This window comes from Triplophysa dalaica, chromosome 5 (genome assembly GCF_015846415.1).
Source record: "Triplophysa dalaica isolate WHDGS20190420 chromosome 5, ASM1584641v1, whole genome shotgun sequence".
Lineage (NCBI taxonomy): Eukaryota > Metazoa > Chordata > Actinopteri > Cypriniformes > Nemacheilidae > Triplophysa > Triplophysa dalaica.
The window spans coordinates 10,604,978-10,626,937 of record NC_079546.1 but is presented as its reverse complement, the minus strand read 5'-3'; the positions used below and the strand labels follow the sequence as shown (position 1 = coordinate 10,626,937).

Genomic DNA, 21,960 nt, shown 5'->3' with positions numbered 1-21,960 from the left:
TACCCCTCCTCTCTCTCTCTCTCTCTCTCTCTCTCTCTCTCTCGCTCTCTCTCTCCCTCTTTAACAAATAGCTGAACAGATTTTCTAGTACTTGATGTGTCTCTTCACTTGCAGACACAGCAGCAGACGGATTCTAGTGTTAAGATTCCAAGTTTTAAAACATCATATCATCAAACCAAGACTCATCCTTTACACAGGACATCAAGAACCAACACCGTCCCTTAAATGGCTAAAATTATCTTTGTATCAAACATTTAAAGGCAAAGTATGGCACTATAGTCAATAAAAAGAACTGTGTGTACTTCAAACAGGTTTCCCCGTCTTCCATTGGTTATACAAACAATCCTGCTCCAAGAGCATAAAGATGATACAAACGATGCTGTGTCGTGCTTATTAATATTCTAAAACAAACAAAACAACATATACACAGCATCACTGAGCCACAGTGGATTACTACTTTGGAGAAAAATCAACCAGTATGCATTTTAGTTGACTCTGCATATTGTATTGACCTTACTTTTAATACCATGAATTGCTAACTGTGAATAAAAGACAGGCAACATTATTTACATGACACAGATTGCAAAGCAAAACGGACGATTTTTGTTTCTACATGTCCATTGAATTTTGATTGTTTCATGCTTTAGGCTGCCAATGATAAAAAACACAAAATCATGTTTATCCTGGTTGCAATGGAACCCACAGTTTTGATCGTATATTCATTTAACTTTACATAGTTTTGTCCATATTGGCATCTGCCTAATTGGAAGAGTCTCCTCCATTTGAAGACAGACAATGAAGAGTCTCCAACATTTTCCATTAACTGCAATAGACGGTTGTAGGGGCAACAACATGAACGTTAGGTCGACCTAAAAAATATAGGATAGTAAAAATACATGACTCTGCAAAATTAATTTTCCTCCCGATCGTCCGCATCAGGACAGAAAATAGGATGCGATTTTTTGGTTTGCGATGCACCAGCCGCCAACCGCTGGATTAAACTATCATCCTGCCATTACTAAAAGCTTCCGTTAATTACCACAGAAATGTCTCTTTATGCACATCCACAGACTTGATTAAATTGTATTTCTGTCCAGGATTCCAGTTTCCAAATGAGTGCAGGGAGCTGGAATCTCTGGAGCCAATTTCCAGACCACATTGTGCAGACTTCAGCAAGGAAAGTCAGAACTGCCCTCACCACTGCAGTACTACTGCCAAGATATGAACTGCACACGATGAAAGCTGAATCTGCATTTGGCATGTGAACGCTAGCCAAATGTTCGAAACTATGTCAGAAAAGGAAAAGAAACCAGTGCAGACATCTCTAAAGTCAGCGTGGGATAACCAACTACATGGGTTGAGTAGACTTGACTTGAGTCCTGTAATGAGGTGTGCCCACCTAGCACATCTTTATACAGCTAGATGGGGGGCTAGGGCTTAACCTTTGTCCCAAATACATAAATTCGACTGATACTCAAGCAAATAAGCCATGAAACTGAAATTAAAAAGAACCAAGAGGTATTTTTCTAAAGATTCAAAGCTGGAGACCAGACAATCCAAGACCCAGACTAATGCCAGACCTCAAAATGAGACCGAAAACACGTCTAGGACACTAAAGGCCAAGATTCAGTTAGTACGACAAATTCACGATGGAAAAGAGAAAATGCTGAATTTTATCGAAGCTTTAATTTATTATCTTATCAAATGGCCAATTCACACATCAGATTTGTGGTTGAGGTAATAAGCATTCTCAAAACAGACAAAAGTCTTGTCTAAGACCAGAAGCTGAGACCAAGTCCAATATTCAGTTTTGAGTCTCAGATAAGCTATATTTATGTATTTATGTGTTAAGCTATCAAGACAAGACAACATCAAAGTTATAATACATGTACTGTAAGGAATAAAAAAGCAGACAGGTGTCTTATTACTGTAACTCTGAATATACTAACACAGGATAATGCCAACACCCTGCAGCTCTACAGTAAATTGATTCTGAACCTTTCAATGAAGACATCAAGCCTTCATTAAAGGTCACAGAGAAAGTGGGTAGGCCTATAAAAGTCCCCCAGAATGGGGTCACTTCTTGTAATCTTTCAACCGTAAGCATGCGGAATTCCCCCATATTGGAACCATAAAGAGAATCTTGAAGTCAATTAAAAAATGAAATCATCTCCCCTTTTTCTTACTTCTTGAGAGCTCACATCTTGAGTGCTGAATCCCATGTGGTAGTTGTAGAATTAAATCCGCACAGATATTGTGACCTTATCGGATATCTGCAAATAATGGATATTTATTGGCTGACGCTGGATATTTAGATTCACATGTCTGCCTATTTGTAAGATGGGTTAAATGCTACTTAAGATGACTTAATGCTTGCCTGACTTGTATTATTTTTGCAGTTTGTATTGCTAATGTACATCTTAAGGCTAATTCACACTGATCAAACAAATGGCAACAAACATCAATATTCTAAAATCCCATTCACAGCTTGTTAGGCTTTATTTCTTTTCCCCTTATTACTTTATTGTCATAATATATATATATATATATATATATATATATTGCTACTGTCTGAATTTTTTCATTTGTTCTGTATTTTTGTAAAGGTGCTCTGCAATGCTGCAAAACTTAGAAAAGTGCTGTAGAAATCATTTTGAATTCTCCAGGTTTTTATTCATTTACCTGCTCCAGCTTTTATATTTTATTCTCAACATTACAATGCTTGGGTGCCTTTATTTACTTGTATCATTTTGTTGACTTTTTTGTGTTTTAATATTTAAAAATTTAGACAAAGTAGTACAGATATACAATATCAGGCATTTACAGAAAATAATTATTAACATATGAACAGGGCTGGGAATCGAAAATCAATTACAATGGAATTGAAATTGAACGGTTGCGAATCGGATACTTGATATAAAATTTAATTTCGATTGCTCTCATCAATTCCTGTGTGTACATTTTTCAGAAAGTGCACGTGATGGGATCTACTGATATTTCAATAAAAGCTTATATGAAATTTAACCATATTTTTACTAAAGTAACCACATGTATACTAGGGTGTTTGTAATAAAGCACAACAACCACAAATTTACCATAGTTTCATTTTAGTTACAACAGTTTAACCATGATACTTGTAGTGTAACCATGGTAATACTAATTCTAAAAGGATTTGAAACTAGGAATCGATAAGAATCGGAATCCGAATTGATTAAATTCATACCCAACCCTACATATTAATACATATAATTAATTACATATCTATTCAGAAACACTTTTTTCTACATGAAAATACATTATTGGTTACCAATAATGGTTGCAGCCTCTACAAGGCTGCTCGGGTAGCAGCGGGGTAGAATTCTTCCAGTTAAGATTTCTTCTACCACTGAAATAATTTCCTAGACATCATTTTAAGGTTGAAAAACTACAAAGAGTTGCTTTAACTCCTGCATTCTATAAGCTGTCTTCATTCGAAAATGTGTGGTCACTGTGTGTGAAGGGGTTTCCTGTAGTTCTGAGTTGTGATTAGTGGTTACTATATTTCAGTGTTTAAATTACAGTCTTAAATAAGCTCCAAAAAGGTCTCAAGTTGCTCGCACTTCAAAGCTTCATCTTAAATAAGCAGTCTGCATGCTTTGCAGTGCTACAACAATCAGACTACAGCCAAAACCAATCGTGTGTGAGTGCCTTTGCATGTGTGTGTGTGGATACAGCGGGGAAAAATTAGCTCCTCTCTGGCACTTGAAGTGATTTACTGTTTACAGTGAAACGGTCAGAGTAGTAGAGGGTCTTTCATTGGGCTATAGAATTACAAACACACACCTTCACACACACACACACACACACACACACACACACACACACACAGTAAATTACACTAATACTTAAAAAAACATGTTTTTTAGTGATTTTTAGTGAATCCACAAACATATGACTTGCTCAAATGCTTGATAATAAAGACTTGTGATGGTGTCAGGTTGGTGTGATGGCTCGCTCTGCTAAAGCATTACTCATCGATATCTGTGATGATGGAAACTACCATTAAAGCCTGAAATTAGTTCGCATAGTCCGCCAAAACACCAATTAGTTTGACAGTCCAAATGCCTAAAATGTTCCTGGCATATTAAAGTAATTGTTTTGATGAAAGAAATATAATATATCATAAATGGTCCTTAAAATCCGGCTCTAAACACCAAAGCATTACGTTTGCCAAAATGTCCATGTCGGCATGATTCCACTACTAATGTACGTGTGGGTGTGTATGTGTGGGTTCCCTTACAGATGTTTAGTATTTGTCACAGTGCAGTTAAGTGGCTCATGTATAATCTGGGGTCAGGGGTGGCTTAAACTCTGCATTAGTAATGGTTATCACAAACACACACACGCATGTCTATGCGCAGACTCACAAACCTACATTACCATCCCATTTCACACGTAAAATACATCACTAACCACATGTAGTGACTGTATAGTAAATGCCAGAAGAGAATAGGCAATTTTGAAAAAACAATAGCCTACCGAAAATAAAGTTTTCAAAACTATTTTTCTAAAGCCATAGTTTACCCAAAAATTCTTTCATCACTTACTCACCTTCATGTCATTCTAGAACTGTAAGACTTTCTTTCTTTTGCGGAACACAAAAGAAGATATTTTGAAGAATGTTGTTAACCAAACTGCATTAATGGGATAGTTCAACTAAAATAAAATTTATTTTATAATTTAGGCAACCTCAGATTGTTCCAAACCTGTATAAATTTCTTTTTTCTGCTAAACACAATGGAAGATATTTGGAAGAATGCGAGTCACCAAACAGATCTCCTCCCCCATTTACTGCATCAGTAGGGAAAATAAATACTTTGGGAATCAATGGGGGATGAGATCTGTTCGGTTAATGATATTCTTCCAAATATCTTCCATTGTGTTGAGAATAACAAATACATTAATACAGATTAGAAATAAATGAATTTTGGGTGAACTATCCATTTAACCCTCATTGACTTCTATTGTATGGACAGAAAACCACTGAGCATTACAGAAATAAATCTTATTTAGTTTTACACATAGAAAAAATAGACATGTTATATATACACAAGACATTAAACTTTCCCTTTAATCCCATTCAAAATAGGATTTCCCATACAACCAAATTTTAAAAGGTATAGTTTCAGCTTTAATATCTCACTGAATGAGCATATTTTTAAATCTTTGTCTAAAAACATTAAGTATTTCTGTCTTTGTACCTAAAATACTGAAAAAAATTCACAAGCTCTGCCTCCATGGACCCAGCACGCCCTCCTTTGTTGCTATTCTGAGGAAAATATCCTTGATTCTAATGAGTTCCTTTGATGACCAAGTCATCCTGATACACTGATTAATAGTCTCACGTGCTAGCCAATGACTCCGAATAGAAATACATTGTTCTCTGAAAGGGCGGGAGACACAGCTTTAGCATATGGGAAGAAAAGCCTTGATAAACAATGAAGGTGAATAATGTGGATCACATAATCAGCATCACTGTCGAAGAAATAACAAAACTGGGCTTTGGTCGACCACCGAGACAAGTGAGGTATTCAGAGCTGGGCTCTAGAGAAACAGCACACTGAGAGCTCCTGTTCTCTTAAAGTCACGCTAAATCAAGTACCTCCTTACAGTAGAACAGGGAAAACACAAACCTGTGCATGTTCTCCGTGGTGTCTACAGGTCTTAAAAGAACTCAAGTGAGACACGTCTGGAGATGAATAAGACTAGACGTTGGACTCTGTTATCAATTTGCGATAATAAAAAAGGCTTGTGCTGTTCATCTGTTGACATGGAAAATGACTGGGCGATCAAGAGCGAGAGATTTTTCAGACAGTATTTTTCATATCTAAAGAATTTTGACAACACATGGTTTTACGGGTTAGGCAGAGGTTATGTGAGGAAAGCAGAAGGCGTGTATACTGTATCTGGAGAGAGGAGGTAATGGACAAAGTCAGCGTTATAGCAGCTGCATGGTCTTGGTCCAACGCCATAATCTCAACCTGACACACCAAGTAACCATGTATTCCTGCCGTTGTATGAAAGTTGCTGTTTCTTGTACATGCCTCAAAACAGAAAACAATCACCTAGATATTAAAGATATTGAGACGTTGACAATCACGCATAGTTCAACTAGAAATGACAATTCTGTCATCACTTACTCACACTCTTGTTATTTCAAATACTTTTTTCTTCTGCAGAACACAAAAGAAGATATTTTGAAGAATGTTGGTAGCCAAACAATGGCAGTACTCATTGACTTGTATTGTTTGGACACAAAACCAATGCAAGTCAGCGGGTAACACTGTTGTTCGCTGTTGAAATGACAAGAGGGTGTTTAAATGATGACAAAACAAATATTTTTGGTTTAACATCTCCAAACAGCAAGTTTTGATGCTGCTTGACCAGTTCCCAAAAATAATACAACTTCATACAAATATGACCATTGTGAATCCAAAAAAGAGATGTTCTCCATTAACGATTTTAAACTAAAACATGCATCTGGCTTGAATGAAGATCAATGTTTCTATGTATTGACAGACAAGCCAACATCTTAAAATGTAAAAAATATCAAATAATGGCTAATCTATTGCATCTCGCATGTAAACAACCCATTTAATCCCATTAAATGCATGTCTGGACTGCATCCAATCTGACCCATTACAATTATTAGCATGACTGTTCTGCTTTGAAGTCTCCTTAAATGCTTTCTCTTCATAAATTGAGGCAAATCCCACTATTTCTGCAATATGTCTAATAATTACATAAGATTTTAGAATTTCATGCTGCTTGGTACGAACAAATGTTTGGCCCAACTTTGGTATAAATATGGATAAATCAATTTCAACCTACAAAGATTATTTTTATACTGACATAATTCATTAAGACGACATCTGAAGACATGTTTTATGATTAAATGATGGCTGGATTTGAGATAAATTCAGGGTTGCATTGAAGATAATATCCTTTAATGCATTTGGGATCTTTCCTCCAATAAAGAAAACGCTCATGGAAACATCCCCCGGTCAGATCACATTTCCTGTACTTTACAGTCTGTTTTGATTCATGAATTGATTTGGGCTTCTAGGCAGAAATACTATAAGAGATGAGACGGTAGAATAATTATCTTGTAAAATAATTTTAGAATGTAATATATATATATATATATATATATATATATATGAAACTTGAGTGCAGGATTATCTTTCATAGGTATGAAATGAATGTATTTGTATAAATGTATAGAAAGCCCAACAAATGTGTTGTGTAAGTTTTCTGAAGCTGTACAAAATCTGTGTGACCAACAGATGCATTAAATTTAGCAAGAAAAAGTTATTTACTAATTGGTCCACCCATAGCCATTACAATTTTGATCTCTTTTCTCATACAAATATATTGTATAACATTAGAACACCTAAAATATTAAATATATTTATGAAACTTTAATGGAGCTTCACTGCAATCTTTTTGAATATTTTTGTGTTGTTTGGAGCAAGAACTGTGTAACAATTCTACAGTGTAACAATGTGTTCTACATATAAAATATCACTATGGGTTTGGAATATCACAAGGACATTACTGTCATTATTTATGGTCCAATATTCCTTTAACATTCAGTAGAACTGATGTGAAACAAGCCAATGAGAAAGAATGACAGATTAAGACAAATGCTGAAGACCAACATTACATCCTTGACAACATGTTGGCATTTAGAGGACAATGATCTCCCTTCATTTTTAATGGTCTTCAGCTATTTCCCTCTTCCTCTCTCACTCGTCGACACTAAAGGAGCTTCATTCAGAACAGACACAAACATCTGTGGGACATTAACAGATAGATGTAATTATCTGCTAAAAGAGTTATGTAGATTAGGAACACGGAGAGCCATTGGAGTAAGTGACTGACAAAATAGGCCGTCTCTCTCTTCCTGTCAACAAATTATTGAGAAAGGAATCTGTTGTTCCTGCTGATATGCATCATTATGCAGTTTATATCAAAAATGCATTTCATGTAAAGAGTAAAATATTGTCAGGATATTGATATTCTGTCATCCTTTAGTCACTCGTATGTCATTCATAAACTGTATATGACTCTTTCTTCTTTGGAAAGAAAAGGAAGATATTTTGAGAAATGTACAATGGAATGGAAGTCATTGGGGGTTCAATGTTGTTTGGTTAAAATTATTCTTCACAATCATTTCTTTTGTGTTCATCCGAAGAAAGAAAGCCATTTAGGTTTGAAACAACATCAGGGTGCCAAAACACTTTCATTTTTGGGTGAACTATGCCTTTAACTCTACACAGCACAACTCCTTGTTCTAATCAGTGTGATATAAAACAGAAACAAGCTCTAAACCCCGGTCTCTCCCACGCCTGTAAACAATCACCTCCTTCATGGGCTGTCTGCTCTCAGTCTCTGCTGGACCAGAACCTCACCTGAAAGGAAATCAGACAGAACGAGAAAATAAGAGTAAAGTCCACCAATATGACACGCCATTGTTTGACTGGCAGACAGGTGCAATCTTTACCGCAAGTGAAAACAGATGAACATACCAAGCAAACAACCAATTCCCTAGAAAGAATGTTTTTGCTACTTAGTGTTTGCGGACAAGCAGCGTTGTTGTGGTGAAAGTTTATTTTTTTTGACACAATGACAACAAAACGACAGCTGTTGAGATCTACCCACCAACCTGTTTGACCTTCAGTCAAGGGGTCACGGCTTTGCTTCTATAGCCTCTGATGACAGTCTTAGACCTCCCTTAAGGTGGTCCTCTGGAACAAGTGTACCAAATTGGATCTGTGAAGAACACAGCACAACGGTTCAACATTCCATGCAAGGACCCATCAATCAAAATTACTCCTCTTGTTCTATTAAGTTGAACAAGGTTTGGTTTCTTCAAACAGAATATGCTTGTCAACACGTCTTTGTTCATCCTGAAACAACATTCTAATCCGTCTGTCTGTCTGTCTGTCTGTCTGTCACTCGTTCAGTTAGTCAGTCAATCAAACCAATTTCAGTGTGAGTCCTAAACGCCGGGACAGAACAAGCAACAGTTGGTCATGGGCCGGTCTAGTTTTTGAGGTGTGCACTATTTTCACTATTTGATCATCATAGATAGATTTTTGGCCAATTCCGCATGTCTTTTATGATCTTATTTCATGTTATGTTATATATACACAGACACAAAACATGTTAATACATAAATAACACACACAGAGCAAAATAATTACAAAAATAAGTGCATAAATAACTTAATTCACAATGAAAAATACAAAATAAAGTAATAGTAAAATTGTAATATTATTTTTATATATTATTTAAAATAAATTCAAAATCATAAAAGGAAAAATGTAATAAAAAAAATAATGAGGGGGACTAAATATAATATTGTTTATGCAAGTTATTTATTAGTTAAATTATTTTCAAATCATAACATTATACATTTGTCAATTTACTTATTTGAATTGAATCATTAAAATTTTATGATGTATTTAGTATTTATTTATTGATTTAAGTAATTTGGCTCTCCGTTCGTGTTTAAGTAAAATTATAATTTTTGTGAACTAGTGACAACATTTTTCCCGAAATTCAAATGTATATTATATATATATATATTATATTTATATATATATTAACACATATTATATATATATATATATATATATATATATATATATATATATATATATATATACATATATATTAATATATATATATTAACACACATATATATATATATATATATATATTACTTTACAGAAAATTGAAACAGGAAAGGCCAGTCAAAATATATAGGCCTACACATATTATGTATATATGTAGAATTATAAATGTTTATATTACTTGTGAAATCATAATATTGTATATTCTATATGTTTAAGTCTTAAGTGTGTAGCTTATATTAATTTATCTTTTTTTAATGATTGTGCTAATAGACTAAATACTACTGACCTTAATTAAATCCTCCTTTTTAAAGTAGCTCAATATTTAATATCATGTCAGCTCGTGTCAATATACCTTTTGTGTTCCGTGGTCACTCCCTTTAGCGTTAATCCCTATGAATGGTCATGATTCTCCAACTGAGTCCTTGAAAAGATCATAGGTCAGCTGTCTGTCACATTGGGTGTGGCAGTCTCAAGGGGGACATTCTCGACCTCAGGGGAAATAAGGTTACGATCTAAGGATACTTATATTGCTGCACTGAATACTATTGTTAGAGCAACAAACTGATTACAATTGGCTTCCAAGACTTCCAAAACATTTTTCAGTAGAATGATAATTTATTATTATGATAATATTAAGAACCATATCAAATATACTGCATGTCCGACTACGGCTCTGATGCAAAAACGTACTGTGATGGTTCCTTTGTGTAGATACGTACCAAAGTAAAACTGAAAATGTTGGGTCTCATTCACTAAGCATGCGTACGCACAAATTTGTGTGTGAAACCTGCGTACGAACGTTTTTACGAACAAATCATGATTCACTAAAACTTTCGTACTAAAATTTATACTAAATATAAGAGAAAAGATAGGAACAGTTGAAAGCACACGTACCCAAAAATCACCAGTCTCTTTCCTTCTCTAACTTTAAATATTATATATATATATATAATTCCAGTAAGATGTATATATTTTTTAATTATTTAATCATGTCCAGTGAAAGAGTAAGAAAAGCTGCGTTAGACTGCGATGCTTCTCGGAATAACTGCTCTTCTACAGCCGGCTAAGGAGAACTCTGGAAACTGTCTGTCTGTATAAAAGGTGTTTTATTGAGTATGAACTAACTTTGAGGACTGTGCAGTTGAAATTACTTATGACAGCTCGTCTGTAGACAGCATCACATGGGGTTGCCTGGAGTAACATTAGGCTTGTTCGACTTGATGCGGCGCCGCAAGATCCGCAGGCGGATGACATCAAAGTACCGCGAGAGCTATTCGACAACCTATAAAAAGTTTGTTTTCGAATCGATCTCACGGTACTGCGATGTCATCTGTCGGATCTTTCGGCGCCGCATCAAGTCGAACAAGCCTTTTGTCTTAAGTGACGACAGGTCGTAAAGGAAAAGTTTGGCGGAAAGCCCTTATATGGGGATGGACCGGATGTGTTTTATGCAAAATGACTGAACTCGTGCACGCGGTCACAAACATTAGGACGAGGTTAAGTACAAATTCATGTGCGTACGCATGTGTTGGGAATTAGGCGGAAAGTTTTCGCGAGAAGTTCAAATTTGCGTATAAATACGAAAAATCTACGCAATTATTAGTGAATGAGACCCATTGTGTCCGTTTACACACTTTCACAAGCTTCTATTCACCCTAAATTCAGCACAGGTGTAGGACACCTTAGAAATCATGCTAAATTCAGGTATGCAGGCTGAATGGGAGTCATGCCCTCTCGTGGCTGTAAAGTCAGTTTTCATTAGCATTCATTCATCACCGACGTGAGCAGCAACCCAGCCTTGCACTGGTGACTACCTGCCTAATGACAGATGTTGCAGAAGTCAAGTCCCACATAAAGAATGTTGGGCGTTCTGTCGAGGTCAAAGGACAAAGCGTATCAGTTACCTCTGCAGCCTTCAAATGCAGATGCACGATGTGAGATTTTCAGTCTGAGGGATCTTATGCGGCTCTCGGGAAGAGAGAACAGTCCCTTGTGGAATAACTGATATACTTCAGAACCACTTTTGCATTCGTACAGCAACCCCTTTGACCTCAATGAAACCTCCTATGGCAAAACTATCCCCCGGATATCTACTAAAACCTGTCTTTTTGTCCCCTTGACACCTACCAAGCTCACTCACCTGTAGCTGAGAACCTGAGGCAGGATATGTGCTGCTTCTGGTGCTCCTGAGGGATGGCCAGGTCAAGACTTGCATTGTGCGGTGGCCTGAGGTTCACCCGGTCCAGCTGTGTATTCATTTCACTGGGAAACACACAGAGGAAAGGCAGATTAAACATATTCTTATTTACCCAATGTGCAAAGTTAGCCTGGGAAGCATATTGAATACCAACCATATGAACTAACATTGTAAAGATTGATTATCGGTCAGTTTTAATGATTTTTCTATAAAAATTATAAGATGGTGCCAATAGGCTCTTGTGTAGACAGACATTTTAATAATAACATACACTTTAAATAAAGAAGCTAGAATGTCGTCTTGTTAATGTCACAGTGGTTCGGTTCCCTGAAGATGCTTTCACCCAAAGGTTCCTAAAATTCTAATTCAGTTCCTAATTCATTTATATGCACATTTTATTTTATATTAATTGTATTAACTTGCATTACAACTACTCTACTTGCTTAACTCAACTACTCAAATAACACTTTAGAAACCTTGTTTGACACATTTTTAGGATTTATCTGTATTAAACTGTCCATTTCAGTAATCATTGCTTAAAAATTTCACTGAACCTTCAATTAGAAAATTTTCATACTAAAATGTTTTCGTAAAATTTTTATATGTAAAATTACTACTAAATACTCTTTCCTATGTGGTTCCACACATATTTTTTACGTTATAGATATTTATTTTTATAGTCATTTTTATCAGATTTAAATATAAACTATATATACACAGAAAATAATATTTGTAACACAGTAGATATTTTTGGAGTATAATTGAATGGTTCACGTTGAGTAGAAAAAGCATCCCCTGATGTTGCAAAACAATGCAATACTACACCCAACAAAAACATCAGCGCAATTAATTCGGCAGTAAGAAATTCGACCTATTATTATGCCCCATTTCATGATGGGAACACCAACTATTAAAGTTATGTAGTTTTTAAATAATTTTATACATTATAAAGTCGGAGCCAATACCCTTGTGGGCAGCGCTCTGACACGTGGCACTTACTGTGCCTCCGGCGACCCGAGTTCAAATCCTGGCTCGAGGTCCTGTGCAGATCCTGCGCCCCTCAACATTCTCAGTCGAAATCTCTATACTGTCCTGTCAAAATAAAGGCAAAAAAGTCCCCAAAAATATATCTATAACAAAGTACCTAGATCTTTGTATAAGAACTTCATTAATCATAATGTAACGAACAGTACCTATAAGTTTAATTTCTAAATGTTCTTCTTCCACCACATTTCATTTTTTGTAAGTCTTGTGCTACACATGTATCTCTTAGAAATCACAACAAATTTATAATAATAATAAATTTGTGAATAATTATAATTCTGAAATTACAAGAACAGTGTTTATGGCCAAATGTTCTAATTTACAGCATATCGGACAATCAGGGCTCTATGGTGCCATTTAAACAATGAGCAATTTTGCTTCTAGACATGTTGCCAAATGCAATAAATGCAGTTTTTATACCATCAATAATCAGTCTGCAAGCAAATCCGACTCCTCACAGGAAGTGAGTTTCAGAGAAAGTAATCTAACATTTAACTAATAATATAATATAATGGTTGGTAGGTCTCATGAGAACAAATTGAATTGAATTGCGTCTATAAATATCCTCCTTTTAAAAAGACCATTTATATAACTCATTTATATACTTTATTTTCATTTCGCAAGTAAGAATACAGCAGCGTGCATTACTCTGCATTCCCCTAAGAAGCATTCATATTTTAAAGGCATCTTGGATAAATAAAAGTGGGACAAAGTCAAATTTCTCTGACTGCTTTGAATTGTAGCTTGAGTGGAATAAAAAGTATCGGCGAAACATCTGAGGGGGTGTTATGAATCTACCCTGTCCAAACATCCTGCTGTTTTATATGCTTCCTGGGGCCAGAGGTCATTGCAGACAGGCATGACCAATCCTCATGTAAATTTAGATCTGAGAGGGGCCTGTCATCCTCGCAGTGCAATTCAATTATGTTTAATTTACTATGAGCAGTTGAACAAGGATACATTTAGACTTCAAATGATGGATTGAATCTTTAATGGACGAGGTTTTGGACGCTCTTTCGAGATTAAGAAAACAATACAGCAAAATGAGCATTTCAATTAAATGTGCAATAACATTCTAACACAAATACAAGTTTGTTTTTCATTGAAAAAACAGATTATTCTGATTTGAGAAGTATGGCAACCTATACAACACACCTTACTAATAATAAAAGATGAATATGCATTTGTTAGATGCGTTATAATTCCTATAAATTAAACACTGTCTAGCCATTTTGTTATGGAAATATAGGTTAGGATTGTGTTTTTTTCCTTAGCTTAAGAGCGCACCATGATTATAAATTAGCATTGTTTGTCGTTTCCTTTTGGCATTTGGTGTTTGGACTGCATGATGTCAGACTTAACAAGCGGATACAGTTTAAGTGCAATCAAACTAGAACCTGGATTTTGATGCTTGTCCTCACACATAACATACATCCAGACAGCACACTGTGATATAAAAACTCATTGAATTTCAATTAAACTTCAGTTAGAAAACGTTTGAAGTCCTACTCCTGACATTCTCGTATCTAACTTCTTTAAGTTCCAGGTATGGATCTGGCATAGATAAAGCTGTGGCCAGCAGATGGACTAGATCATGAATTCATTCACCATTTTACATCAGGCTTTGGTGCTTTACTGGAAAACCTCATTTGGCCATTACTACATTTGCTGATGAAAGGTTCAAACACTGTTCAGAGCAACTTTGAGAATCCTGGGAAACGGGTTCATTACTGCAAACAGGCAGGCCAATCAGCCACATGCAATTACAAACATATGTGACCATTACAAACTTGAACTACAACAGCACCGCTATCACAAGCTGTACGTATAGACATAGAAGGATATGCTGTTGAACATATAGGTTTGACCAGTCGTGTAGTCTCAACAAAAAAGTGGTGTACTATAAAATACAACGATAACCAAGAACACACAAATGGCCAAAAGACAGGAGTCAGTGTGTTTGTTAGATTTGTTTTGTCTAGTAATATATGACTATTTAAGTTAAATATTAATGCATTATTCTTCGCTTATGCTTTGAATATGAAGTTATAGAATTGGAAAAAATAAGGTTGGAAGAAACAGGTCTATGCCAGTACTGTCACCCTAAATACAATATTTTTTACAAAGCATCATATCTTTGTAACGCATCACATATACAAGAATACGTAAAAACGTGCAAGATTTTACAGAATAGACTCTGTCATCACTGCGATCTCTGTGTCAATACTTGTTGATAATTTAAGAGGAAGATATTAATGTATGAAGTTAAGGTTGTGGTAAAAACAGACTACATTATTTTAAATGTAGAATAAACGTAACAAGTAGGTTCACAATGACTTTAATGGGAACGTGGATACATAGAAAATATAAAGATTCTGACTTTAAACAGTAGGGCTATGTAAGCGCTTTGTTTCATTTCATCATGTGTCATTTAAAGAAAGCTACAGATACCAAAGATGCGATTGCGATGGACAGTGCAATATCGTAAAGAGATAAAGCAGCGCAAGAGAACCCGTGAATTCAGTGTCAATGCAGGATGAGAGGAACAACTGCCGGTGAGCGCCCTTTAAACCAGCTTTGACTAAAAGTGAGCAGTTTTATCAATATTAGCGGACGGCATCAGCGGGACTCTTTCAGTCATTGACGGGATGAGCTCCTCGCAGGCGAGTTGCCAACACTGAAGATGATGCGCCTGGGCGTGGCTGTCAGAGGCGGGGCCGCAATATTTTTTTTTATTTTCTTAAGAAATGCACCAATTGTATGACTGAATTGTGAACGCGTTACGGTTAATGTGATAGCAACCACAAAAGCAGCTTGGAGACATTAAGCAGGAGAACAAGTGGGTATACGCTAATATAGATTTTTAGAAGTCGTAATATGCAAACAGCGCTGTGGAAAAAGTAAGCATACGGCGTATGCGTGCGTAGGGCCCCGACTACACCACTGGGTTTGACCTCTCTGTTTCACTTCATGCATTCAATTTCCAATTTCCTGAGCTTAATTGTATTTATTGTAAGTCTGTGTAACTTTTCGAAATTAATTTTCTGTATAAACTGAAATTTGTTTGCGGGTGACCCCCTTTAAGTTCCCTGTGTTGTAGTACTGTACTTACTATGTATTAGTATGTATATACATAAATGCATACATATATACATACATTCTGTACATATGTGTGTGTGTGCGTGTTTCTAAAATACGTCTATTTATATCTATACTGTATATAATAAATATAATTTTTCCTAAATCTCATTATTGTCCTGCTGCAAATGTTGTTTTGTAAATTGTAAAAGACCCACAGAGCCACAGTGTTTATTCTTCACATCAATCAATCTACACATTGGTTACTTATAGTTGTCCCGTACTTAAAACTATGAGAAAAGGAAGTACTTTAACATTCTCAAAATGACACACTTCACCTTATACTGAACTCTTGAACATATGGTCTGTATACAAAAATAATCTCAAGCTAATTTGCTAAAGGCATGCTAAATTGGCTGTTATCTCATACACATTCACCTGATTCAATTACTTAAAAGCTTCTCAGCTCTATAAATGTCACTACAGTGTCACCCACTATTGAGCTGCTCAAGTAAAGGGGAAATTGCATCATCAATGAAGGCTTGATTCACTTGAAAAATTCTTGGACATTTTCTACCAAGTCTAGTGTCAAAAGGACCCAACCCAACCATTGGGTAAAATTGTTGGGTTTATATTTGACCCAACAAAGGGTTGAAACAACCCAAACCATCATATGTCAATTTACAACACAGATGAAGTTTATAGACACGTTGCTGATTGTAAATAACTGTTCTCTCTCTCCATCCTAAGATCTACACAGACTGTTGGCAACATACAACATGCAACTGTACTTGTATTATAAAGGCAAAATGCACAGTAGATCATTATTAGTCTAGTCTCAGCATTTTGTGTCAGCGAGTCTGCTTTAGATCTTAGTGTAAATCTACGTTATTAAATATTGACTCTCTGTATAGGCACTATGATGATTTATAAAACTGTCAGTGCCTGATGACCTCACATGTAAAATGTTTATTGGTAAATGATGTTGCACTTGTGAGAAAACATTGTTTAACCATTCTTTCGGAACATGAAACCTTTGAAAAGGCGGCATTTGGGTAGATTTAAACATGTTATTAATCATTTTGTTGAATGCTAGCTGTGATTTCTGCATCACAGACGAAAAGAAAGAGGAAGTGGAAAAGAGAGGAACTGTCAACTTGCCAATTAGAGATTAGATCACTTAATGCATACTCATTGATCAAACAGTAAATCTGTCTGTGACACGTTCAGTGGGATGCTGGGTAAGCCTGGCCTTGCGCTGCAGTATATAGAGCTGGTGGGATCCCTGGGGTCCAATCCAACCTTTCACAGCATGTTAAGCACTAACTATATAATGGCGAACAACTGTGGTGACCTACCACTTTGGGTATGTGTGTTAAAATATGTAAAAACACAAATAATAACTTGCTTTTATCTTTATGCAGTGAAATGTATAGAACTGAAAGAATCCTTCAAGAACCTAAGATGCATTGCAACAAGTTGAGGGAGCATGTTTAGCACCCTAGGGACTGATGTTAGGAGCCATGTCCTTTCCTAAATATACTTCCTGTTTCTTATTTATTTTATATCTGATTCTTTAGACACTCTTCCCCTCTGGAACATCAACAATTTAGCTTAAACTTGCATTTTTCACTTGAGATTTCTCAGATAATGATCTTTTTCCACTGGGTGTTTATATGGGTACAACACGTGCAATTAATCTGCACCATGGTGGCCAGGCAAACAGGGCCTATTGACCACTGGCCAGTGAATAATTTAATGATTAATTTTAATGTAAACAAAGCACAGACTGTAATGGACATCAGCCAACAATTCAATAGAGAGGGCATTCATTCACAACCGAATGGCCACGTGCCACCTGTGGTGCATGAATCATTGATGACTGACCCACAGCACATACCTCAACCCTTATGACTCTTTAGCATTACTTACTTATTAATGGAACTACGTTTTTTTCCAAGCTTGCACTGTAATCTCACTGTCGATGCAGATTCACTAAGTAGAGCTTCTTCTCTTAACATAAATGTTGAAAGATAAAAGGGATAGTTCATCCGAAAATGAAATTTCTTTTAACCAAACAATAGCGGTACCCATTCACTTTTGTTTGGAAACACAAAACCAATTGAAGTCAATGTGTACCGCCGTTGTTTGGTACCTTTATACTTTAGAAAGTCTTCTTTTGTGCTCTGCAGAAGAAAGTCATACAGGTTTGAAATTACAAGAGGATGAGTAAATGACAGAATTTTCATTTTTGGTTGAACTGTTCCTTAAATGGATGAAAAATGAAAATCCTGTGATGGTTTCCTTTTTCATTGGAAGAAAACATAATTTGAAGCAATGATGTATAATTCTTGAGTGTCTAGTGTTAGAAAATAAGTGTTAAAGACTAAATTAAACTTGTATTTATAACAGTTCTTTATTTTTAACTTTTCAATTTATTGGAATGTATGGAAATGTATTGGATAAACATTTTGTTTGGAAATAAAATGACCAGTGATGGCTTGTCATCAGCCTCTATTTGGCAGACGATTTGCACGTAACATTTTTTGGGGTGAAATGTCACATCATATAAAAGCAGCCAACAATGGCAGTTAAAATTCCGGTTAACCCAATGAAATATGTTCAAATGCATTCAGCTCCCTAAAATAACATATACATCAAACCTATAATTGTAGGTCTGAAGACCTTTTTGTCTTCTTCTTAACTCATTTAATCCGCAGGCCAAGGGTTTACAACAACAACCATTTCATTGAGTCAACCAAGACTCACCCAAGACCTCACTTTACAGTCCCCAGGCTCAGGACACACACACACAGACACCAGACTCTTAGCAGTTAGCTTCATCTGGAATGCATTACAATTACTTCATTCTTGACATTTTTCTGCACTCTCTGGCTTCATGATCCTGTTGTCATTGTATAAGTGATACATAAACACGAAGCTCAGGATGGAAAAAGCCAATCATCACACCACAAAATTAGCAGTGATAACAACAGTGTCAGCACTGAAAATATGACAGGAAGAGCTGCAGGTTTGGTACTTTGCCAAGATCTCCCCCTATCTGTAAGAAGAGTCTGTGCTCCGGCCTGACTATTAACCAGATGAACTTTAGTCCTCAAGAGCCAGACTTCTGACTATCTGCATGTCTAGTCTATCTCACAGGAAAAAGGTACCGACTGTCTGACAGGCTTACAAGGAGACCAAACGCAGTTTGGTGTTCACACGACTTTTAGGGGTGGGTAACTTGAAAACGTGATTACGCAATCCTAAATGAACGGAATAACAGAAGATTGGCTATCCAGAAAACACAGAAAAAATCTCAAAACACAGATACAGTCAAATTTACAATCCTGAAATTGCGAGAAATCCCGCAAAATGGTAAATTTCAGTACAAAAAAATCTTTAAAAACAGTTCTGCTTGTGATATGCTGTAGATAAGGAGTTTTCACACTTTTTCTCAGCTGACCCCCTTTGACCTTATTTACTTGAAGTACCCCTTGAGATTTCAAGTCATAATTTAATTGTATTTTACAAAATAGCTTATAATATTGTTAAAGTTTAAAAAAATGTGATTTATGCAATCTCATTCATACGGTGGCCGCTAGGTGTTACTGCACTGATACAGAAGAAAACACATGCAAACACAAAAAAACACAAACAAATTCAGAAAGCATCTTCATTAGTTTGGCGTCACATGCCCTGCAAATACTCGAAACACAAACAAACACAGAAACGCGCTGCAAATTCTTGCAACACAAACAAACACTGAAACGCGCTGCAAGCTGCACGGACGACAACGAAAGTGTTTCCGGGGGACACCAAAAACTGATGCTTCATTTTGACTGTTCAAATTTAGTTAGTTGAGTTGCCAGCCACATTGACTATGTCGACTAAACTTTTTTATAGTGATACTTGTTTAAGTAAGTCGAGCAGCTACTATGTCTCATAGTTTGTGTTAAACTGATCAAATCGACAGGCTAATAATATCCTACGGACCTACGTTAAGAAAATTAAAAAAAATTTATAAAGCAATTACCTTCATTGTGGCTGACAACACCACTAACGAATTTGAACAGTCAAAATGAAGCGCGTCCCAATCAGGTGCATCAGTTTTTTGCGGTCCCCCGGAAACACTTCCGTTGTCGTCTGTGTAGCTTGCAGTGCGTTTCTGAGTTTGTTTGTGTTGCGAGTACTTGCAGCGCGTTTCTGTGTTTGTTTGTGTTGAGAGTATTTGCACGGCATGTGTCGCCAAGCTAATGAAGAAGCTTTCTGAATTTGCTTGTGTTTTTTTGTGCTTGCATGTGTTTTCTTCTGTTGCAGCGCAGTGACACCTAGCGGCCACCGTACATTCATTTCAATAGAGAGCGTGCGACTTCCGGCGACGAGAGCAACTATGATCGTTGGCGACAAGAAGTGGGCGTGTCCAGCAACCAGAGTCAAGCGACAAAGTTGAGAATTGTTCAACCTTATGCAAATAATGATCGACTTTCACAAACGACTACTAGCAGTACAACTGTCGTGCTCACGTCATCCATCTCTCGCCCATTTAATGGAGGGTTTGTTCAAACTGTTACTAGGACAACCAAAGCTAGGAACGCGTTAACAATCTCATAGCAAGAAACAAGGGACACACAGCGACAATGTCGCCTGCTGTCTAACCAGGGCAGGCGTGACCTGTTTTTACCAACCAAAACATCATGTCCTGTTGCGATCGTTTTTACTTCCCCATTTTGACATTTTCCAAGCGAAATGGAATTTGAAAGAGAAAAATAGTGGGAGTGGCTTTCTTATTTCTCTGCGATTTGATTGGATGTATAACAGCCGTTGTATTTTGAAATGGAACTGGCAACAGACTGATAGTTAAAGGGGAGGAGTTAATGGATGCTCTGCCCAACCCATCCAACATCCTAACTCATTCAAAGGGGTCCTATGGCGCGAATACGTGTTTTTCTGTGTCTTTGGTGTGTTATAAGTTACCCATGCATGTATAAGACACAAAAAATTGCAAAAATGAAAGTGTCGGGGAAAAAGATGCATTCTATCTTAAAGCATTCTATCACCAAGACCTGCCTGAAACACCTTGTGTAACCACACCCCCACAAATCTACGTCAGTTCATGGTATGAGTTTACTAAGACCGCCCAAATGTATACGCAAGTAAGGTGGGCGTACCTGTCAGTACAATTGCTTTGGAACCTGATGTTCCAAATATGGTAAGAGCTGTTATATTTCCGCCACACGCTTGCAGTATTCTATGAATCAATACTGGTTAACTAGCCAATCATAGCGCTACTCGCTTTTCAGAGCGATGAGCTTTGTAAAAAATCTGCGCGTTTCAGAGAGGCGGGCAAAGATGAGATACAAGCATGCACGGTTTGTGGAAAATATAGAGTTTTTAACCTTAAATCGTGTAAACACATTGCGGTACATCTAAAACATACGATAATATTCATTTATCCATGTCATATGACCCCTTTAAGATGGATAGTCAGAGGACGGAAGTGCATTTTCAGATTTTAAATAAGTTTTTGAGCACATGAAGAGAATGACCCACCTTGATAATTATTTACAATAAACGCTGCAATATTTCATGAACAATACGCATTGTTATTTTTATTTCAATGTGACTTTAAACAGTACGGCAAAAATAAATAAACATTATCTATAATCAATCTAAATCTATAATTAAGGAGTAAAGACAGGTGATCAAACTCCCACAGGAAGTACCCTGATTAGATATAAGCATTGTAAATGCAACACCTGTCTGCTGGGCTATGAAGCATTATGTTTGCCATCTGGTCAAACACATTTATTAAATTCAATCTTTTTAAAGTGAAAGAAAACTCTAATATACACATTTATTAAAGGTATAAATCATGCAAATTACTGAGCATAAAGGACTCTTATCTGAGCAGTTCACGATGGAATCATGGGATACGGCCTGTCAGCACATCTATAG

The 21,960-nt window shown here is 36.3% G+C and overlaps 1 protein-coding gene across 1 annotated transcript in view; it reads right to left on the bottom strand.

Moving 5' to 3' along the window:
• Positions 1-8,446, bottom strand: part of sema3c (sema domain, immunoglobulin domain (Ig), short basic domain, secreted, (semaphorin) 3C) — a 60,203-nt gene extending 51,757 nt beyond the window's left edge. Inside the window, exon 1 of the mRNA XM_056749380.1 lies at positions 8,405-8,446. The gene's annotated coding sequence lies outside the window, so the exon portion shown is untranslated. The remainder of the gene's footprint in view (positions 1-8,404) is intronic.
• Positions 8,447-21,960: the final 13,514 nt, after the last annotated feature.